Genomic DNA, 6,725 nt, shown 5'->3' with positions numbered 1-6,725 from the left:
TGGAGCATCTCACAATGGGATGATGTAACTTTCTCAGTCATGCAGTGAGTCATTCAATGGCCCATTAACAGAAGATATCTCTCCGGAGGGAGACATTTTTCTTGGAAGAGATAAGAAAACTGCCCAACAGAAGATACCTGCCCCATCTCCGACAGATGGCAAAGAGAATATATGCTTATCTTACAAGCCAGGACATAAGAAAAAGAAAAAGAAAAAGCAAAGCAAAAGCAAGCAAGCCAGCAAGCAAGCAAGCAAGCAAGCCAAGCCTCTCCTAGACACAGACCATGGGGGGAGGTAAGCTGGCTGATAATAAGACAAAACAATCCAATCCTTCACTTTTCAGAGTCAGTCCTGAAGGCACTAAACATAATATCAGGCATAAACAGAACACATGACTGGGGATACAAGCACCATAACGTCACCCTAGGGCAACAACCAATGGGAAAAACTAAGGCGGGAACACTGCAGTAGAATTTAAACCAATTAGGGTGCAGGAAAAGGAGAACATTCTGGGGCCATTCCTTATCTGACAAAATGGGAAGGAGTGTCTTTTCCCAGGCTTGCGGGGGCACACCCCACAGGGTGGAGGGGTGGAATCTTCTTTAAGTCATGCCCCTCACCTGATGCTGTCTGTCTAGGTAGAATCCCCACCTCCTGGGGTGGGAGCACTCCACAGTCTCCTGGTTCCATGAGCTGGGCTGTGTCACAATGGACAATGGGTTCACAAGACCTTGCAATGTCCCAGTGGCACCTGTGTCCTACAAGGCCCCACTTTGTCAACGTAAGGCCTTAAGAGAACATGAAATTCCATGTTCTCTCAAGTGTCCACTGAGTTCCATGAGCCACACTTTGTCACAATAGAAACTCAGTTCCACAAACATCGGCAATGTCCCAGTGCCTGTGTTCCATGAGGCCCCGTTTCTTCAAAAGGGAGCTTTGGTTCTGTGAGATTACATTGCATCCTATGGTCTCTGATGTACTATGAGGCCCTGCTTTGTCACAGTAGACACTTGATTCCATTGCATCCCAATGGTGTCCTGGGTTCCTTGAGGCTCTGCTGTGTCACAACGACCCCTTGTTTCCAGAAGCTATTTCAAGATCCCAATGGTGTCTGAGTTCCAAGAGGCCCTGCTGTGTCTCAATTGACAATTTTTTCCATGAGATACCACTGCATCACAATGATCTCCAGGTTTCTGTGAGCTGCACTGCTTCACTATGGACACTGGGTTCCAAATGACCTGGCAATGTCCCAGTGGCACCTGGGTTCCATGAGACCTCCTGTGTCACAACTGACCATTGTTTCCTTGAGATTCCATTGTGACACAGTGGCCTCCCAGGTCCCATCAGTCCTTGCTGTGCCACAATAGGGCTTTGTTTCCACTAGACCTGGCAATGACGCATTGGCTCTTGTGTTCCATGAGGTCCCTGCTTCTCACAATGGAGCCTTGTTTCCATGACATTGCATGGAGTCACAATGGTCTCTTAGATTTCGTGAGTTCCTTCTGTGTCACAATGGCGCCTTGATTCCTTGAGATTTCATTGTGTCACAATGGTCTCCTAGGTTCTATTAGGCCCTGCTGTGTCACAATGGACACAGGGTATCAAGAGCCCTGGCGATGTCCCATTGGCACATGGGTTCCACAAGTCCCTGCTGTGTTCAAAAATGAAACTTGGTTCCATGAAATTCCGTTATGTCACAATGGTGCCCTGGGTTCCATGAGTCCCCCCCCGTGTCACAACTGAAACTTGGTTACATGACTTCCAGTTGTGACTGAATGGTCTAGTGGGTCCAAAGAGGAGTCATGTGTCCGAATTGAAACTTCATTCCATTAGATTTCATTCTGTCACAACGGTCACCTGGGTGCCATGAAGCATTGCCGTGCCACAGTGGAGCCTTGGTTCCACAAGCCATATCAATGTCTCAGTGGGCCCTGGATTCATGAAGGCCCTGCTGTGTCACAATGGAGCCTTGGTACCATAAGATTCCATTGTGTCACGATGTTCTTCTGAGTTCCATGAGGTCCTGCAGCTTGAAAATTAAAACTTTGTTCCATGAGATTCTATTGCATCACAATGTCTCCTGGGGTCCATGAGGTCGTGCTCTTTTAACAATTGACAGTTCCCTGAGATACCATTGTGTCAAAATGGTCTCCTTGGTTCCATGAGGCCTCACTGCATCACAATAGAGACTTGGTTACATGGGACTCCATTGCATCACAACTGTCTCCAGTGTTCCATGTGGCCCTGTTGTAAAAAAGTGGACAGTTGGTTCCATGTGTTTCAATTGGATCACAATGGTCTCCAGCATTCTATGAGCCTTTGCCGTCAAAGGGTGAACACTGAGTTCCATGAGATTCCACAGTGTTACAATGGTGTCCTGGGTTCCATAAGGCCCCTCTTTGATGCAATTGAGACGTGGTTCCATGAGATTCCGCCGCATCACAATGGTTTCCTTGGTAGCATGAGGCCCCACAGTGTCAAAATGGAGACTTTGTTCCCTGTGTTTCCATTTCGTCCCAATGGTCTCCAGTCCTCTATGAGGCCACACTGTGAAACAGTGGACACTTGTTTCCATGAGATTCCATGGTGTTACAATAGTCTCCTGGCATTCATGAGACCCCACTTTGTCACAATTGCTCTTGGCTCGAGTGAACTTTGGCAACGTACCAGTGGCCTCCGGGTTCCACGAGGCTCTGTAGTGTAACTTCACACTTGCTTCCATGAGATTGTATTGGGTCACAATGATCTCCTGCATTTTATGAGGTTGTGCTGGGTTCTCAACTGACACTTAGTTCCGTGGGACTCCATTGCATCACAATGATCTTCAGGTTTCCATGAGCTGTGCCATGCCATAATGGACACCGGGTTCCAGAAGCTCTGGCAATGTCCCAGTGGCACCTGTGTCCTATGAGGCCTCACCTTGTCAAAGTATCCATAAGATTCCATGTTGTCCCAATGCTCAGCTAAGTTCCACAGGGCTGTGCTACATCACAATGGACACATGCTCAGGCAATATCCAAGTGGCACCTGGCTTCCATCAGGCCCCACTATGTTTACAATTGACACTTCGTTCACCAAGATTCCATTGCATCACAGTGGTCTCTGGGGTTTCATGAGCCTGAAATTTTTCACAATGGACACTTGCTTCCATGAACCGTGCATCTGTCCCAGTGGCCCCTGAGTTCCACAAGACTGTGTTTTGTCACAAAGGAGCCTTGGTTCCATGAGATTCCATTGCCCTACAATGGTCTCACAGGATCCCTGAGGCCTTGCTGTGCAATAATGCCACCTTGATAGGACGAGGCCTGGCAATGTCCCAGTGGCACCTGGGTTCCACAAAGCCCTGCTGTTGTCCATTCATTCCATGGGATTCCATGGCCCCACAATGGTCTCCTGGGATCCACGAGGCCTCCTGGGTCACAACTGACCCTTGGTTCCATGACGTTCCATTGCAACACAGTGGTCTCCTAGGTCCCATGAGGCCTTACTGTGCCACGATGAAGTCTTCTTTCCACTGGACCTGGAAATATTGAAGCAGTCCGTGGGTTCAATAAGGCCCCTTTTTGTCAGAATTGACCCTTGGTTCCATGAAATTCCATTCTGACACAATGGTCTCCTGTGTTCCATTAGGCCTGGCTATGTCATAATGGACACAGAGTTCCACAAGCAGTGGCAATGTCCCAGTGGCACGTGGTTCCCTGAGGCTCCACTGTGTTAAACTGACAGTTTGTCTCATAAGAATCCTTTGTGTCACAATGGTCTCCTCTGTTCCATGAGTCAAAGCATTGTCACTATGGACAGTGGGTTAGAAGAACCCTGGCAATGTCCCTCTGGCTCTTGGTTCCATGAGGCCGCGAAGGGCCAAAACTGACACTTGGTTCCATGACGTTCCATTGCTTCACAGTGGTCTCGTGGGTGCCAGGAGCCCGTGCTGTGTCACAATGGAGTCTTGGTGTCTTGAAATTCCATTGCATCACAATGGTCTCCTGTGTTCCATTAGGCCTGGCTCTGTCATAAAGGACACTTGGTTCCATGAGCAGTGGCAATGTCCCAGTGGTATTTGGGTTCCATAAGGCCCTGTTGTGTTAAACTGACAGTTTGTTCCATGACATTCCATTGTGTCACAGTGGTCTCATGTGTTCCATAAGGCCCCACTGTGTTGACAATTGACACTTGGTTCAATGACATTCCATTTCCCCACAATGTTCTTCCAGATTCAATGAGGCCTTGCTGTGTCACACTGGCCCCTCACTTTCACGAGCCATGGCACCATCTCAGTGGCATCTGGGTTCCACGACACCATGCCATGTTCACAATTGACCCTTGGTTCCATGAGATTCCATTGCATCACAATGTTTTCCTGGCTTCCATGAGGCCTGACTGTGTCTCAGTTGACCCTTGGTTCCATGAAATTCCATGAGTCACAATAGTCTCCTGGGTTCCTGTCTTGGTTCAAAAGACAAGTATGTGCCAAATAAGGCATGATATCCTGCAATAGGTTCATGCCTTACTTCTTCCAAATTATTTTAACTTTGAAATTACTGGGCTTTCAGGCAAAGATATAGGAAAAGGAATAACAATTATTTACTAATAGATACATAAATAACAAGACAAACAAACAACAACAAAACCAGAATACCAGTAAAAGCCCTCTCTCAGCTGTCAAGCAACTTCCTCACTGGTGCAGTTCCAGTCACAGCTGGCACAGGCACTGGTGGCTCCCGACCGGGCAGGGCAGGGGTAATGATTGCCCTGTGGCTGCAGGGAGGCGGCAGCCTCTCCAATGGCAGTGGCAGCTCTGGCAGCGGTAGAGAGAAAAGGGGCTCCTTTTCCAAACCCACGGGGAGCAGCCGGTCTCAGTGCCACTCCAGAGGCAGCCTGGACTGTAGCAGGAATCTCGGAGTGGCAGCTGGAACAGTGGGGAGCAGATCCCTGGGGGTGGTGAATAAAAGCGTAGCACTAACCCTGAAGCAGAAGCAGAAGCAGAAGCAGAAGCAGAAGCAGAAGCAGAAGCAGAAGCAGAAGCTGCGGGGCGTCCTGGTGGATGCAGGGTGTTGGACTAAAGTGTAGCAAAAACCCCTTAAGCAGCGGCAGAAAACAGCAGAGGCTGGGTGGGAGATTTCTCCTTTGCACAGTTCACTGGTGAAGGCTGGTCCTGAGGCTGGGTTGCCATGCAAAGGCAGCAGCCTGGTAGGAGACGGGGTGCTCCCAGCCCTGGGCACCCAAGTCCCACCACACACCAGTCCTGGGCTCCCAAGTGGCAGAGGAGCAGAGAAGCAAGCTGGCAACCCTAGTCACAGTGCCAAAGGAGAAAAAAAAACAAGAGGAAAAAAGCAAAAGGCCAAAACTGCAGGGCAACAGCATCTCAAATCAGATGCACTGTGCTGCATGGCTGCTGAGTCAATCACCCTAACCTGAAGGAAGAGCAGCCTCTGGCCCCCAGCCCCCACAGGATCCCCGGCTGCACCTCCACCCATTGTGATATTCCCAGAGCTGGGGAAGGGGAGGTAGTGACCATGCTGAACACAAAACAAAAAAACCCCAAAATGGTTATGGGATATGGACCATCCACAACAGTTCCATGCGACTGTGCTGTGTCACAATAGGCACTGGGTTATACCAGCACTGGCAACATCCCAGTGGCACCTGTGTCCCAGGAGGCCCCACTTTGTCAAAGCAGAGCTTTGGGTCCATGAGATTCCATGTTGTCACAAGGCTCTGCTGAATTCCATGAGGCTGTGCTGTGTCACAATGGACACTGAGTTCCACCTGCCCTGCCAATATCCAAGTGGCACCTGTGTTCCATGAGGCCCTGCTGTATTTGCAGTTGACACTTGGTTCCCCAAGATGTCATTGTGTCACAATGGTCTCCTGCATGCCATGAGGCCCCACTGTGTTGATGCCTTAAAGAACCTAGAAATAAAGCAACACCTTTTGGAGATAATATTTGAATAGGAGGTAATATAAAAGCTGGTCTTTATTGGAGACCTTCAGGGGTAGATATGAAAAATGTCCACAAAATGCCCACCCCCCTCATGGGGTGAATACAGTTTTACAAGTTCAGCAGATTAGCATAATTGACAAAAATCACTAATTAAGAGTGCAAGTGGTGATGCAATTCTCCCCGGTCTTTTAAGCCTTCCCCCCCTCCAACAGGACTGTACTTTGCTTATGAAAATTTGTCCTGAAGAGCTGGTTTTCACCTTGGTTTCTAAGGAGAACCAGGATAGGATAGGGGCTTTGAAATGTGTTTTGTCTTTTTGTGTAGGGAAATAATGAAGCTAAGCTACAATAACAGACTACAGAGCTACAAATGTAGCTCTGTAGTCTGTTATTGTAAATGTGTAAAGAATGCAGAGACTATATAAAAGAAAAAAAGGCAGAAATTCTGCATAATTCCCCCTTTTTAGAGACTATGTTGTCTAGTTTACTCCGTATTTAACCACACCATTGTATAATACAGATGTCAACTACACACTTTTTATTCAGGCCCAATTCAGTAACCATGAAGTGAGTGTACTGAAGGTATATTCAAAGTTCAACAAGCCTTTTGGAAGCTACCTGGTGTAAAATTTGAGTTAGCTTTCAAATTCAACCAAATCTTTAATAATTCTTTCACTCTGATCTACATAAGAACTACAGTGTTAATAATTCTGTGGCTAGTAGGAAACTCTGCAATTAACAAGCACAAAAAGAACAGTTTAAACCACATCATCCTGATTTGT

This window comes from Vidua macroura, chromosome 37, assembly GCF_024509145.1.
Source record: "Vidua macroura isolate BioBank_ID:100142 chromosome 37, ASM2450914v1, whole genome shotgun sequence".
In the NCBI taxonomy this organism is placed as follows: Eukaryota; Metazoa; Chordata; class Aves; order Passeriformes; family Viduidae; genus Vidua; species Vidua macroura.
This window is presented reverse-complemented; position numbering follows the sequence as displayed.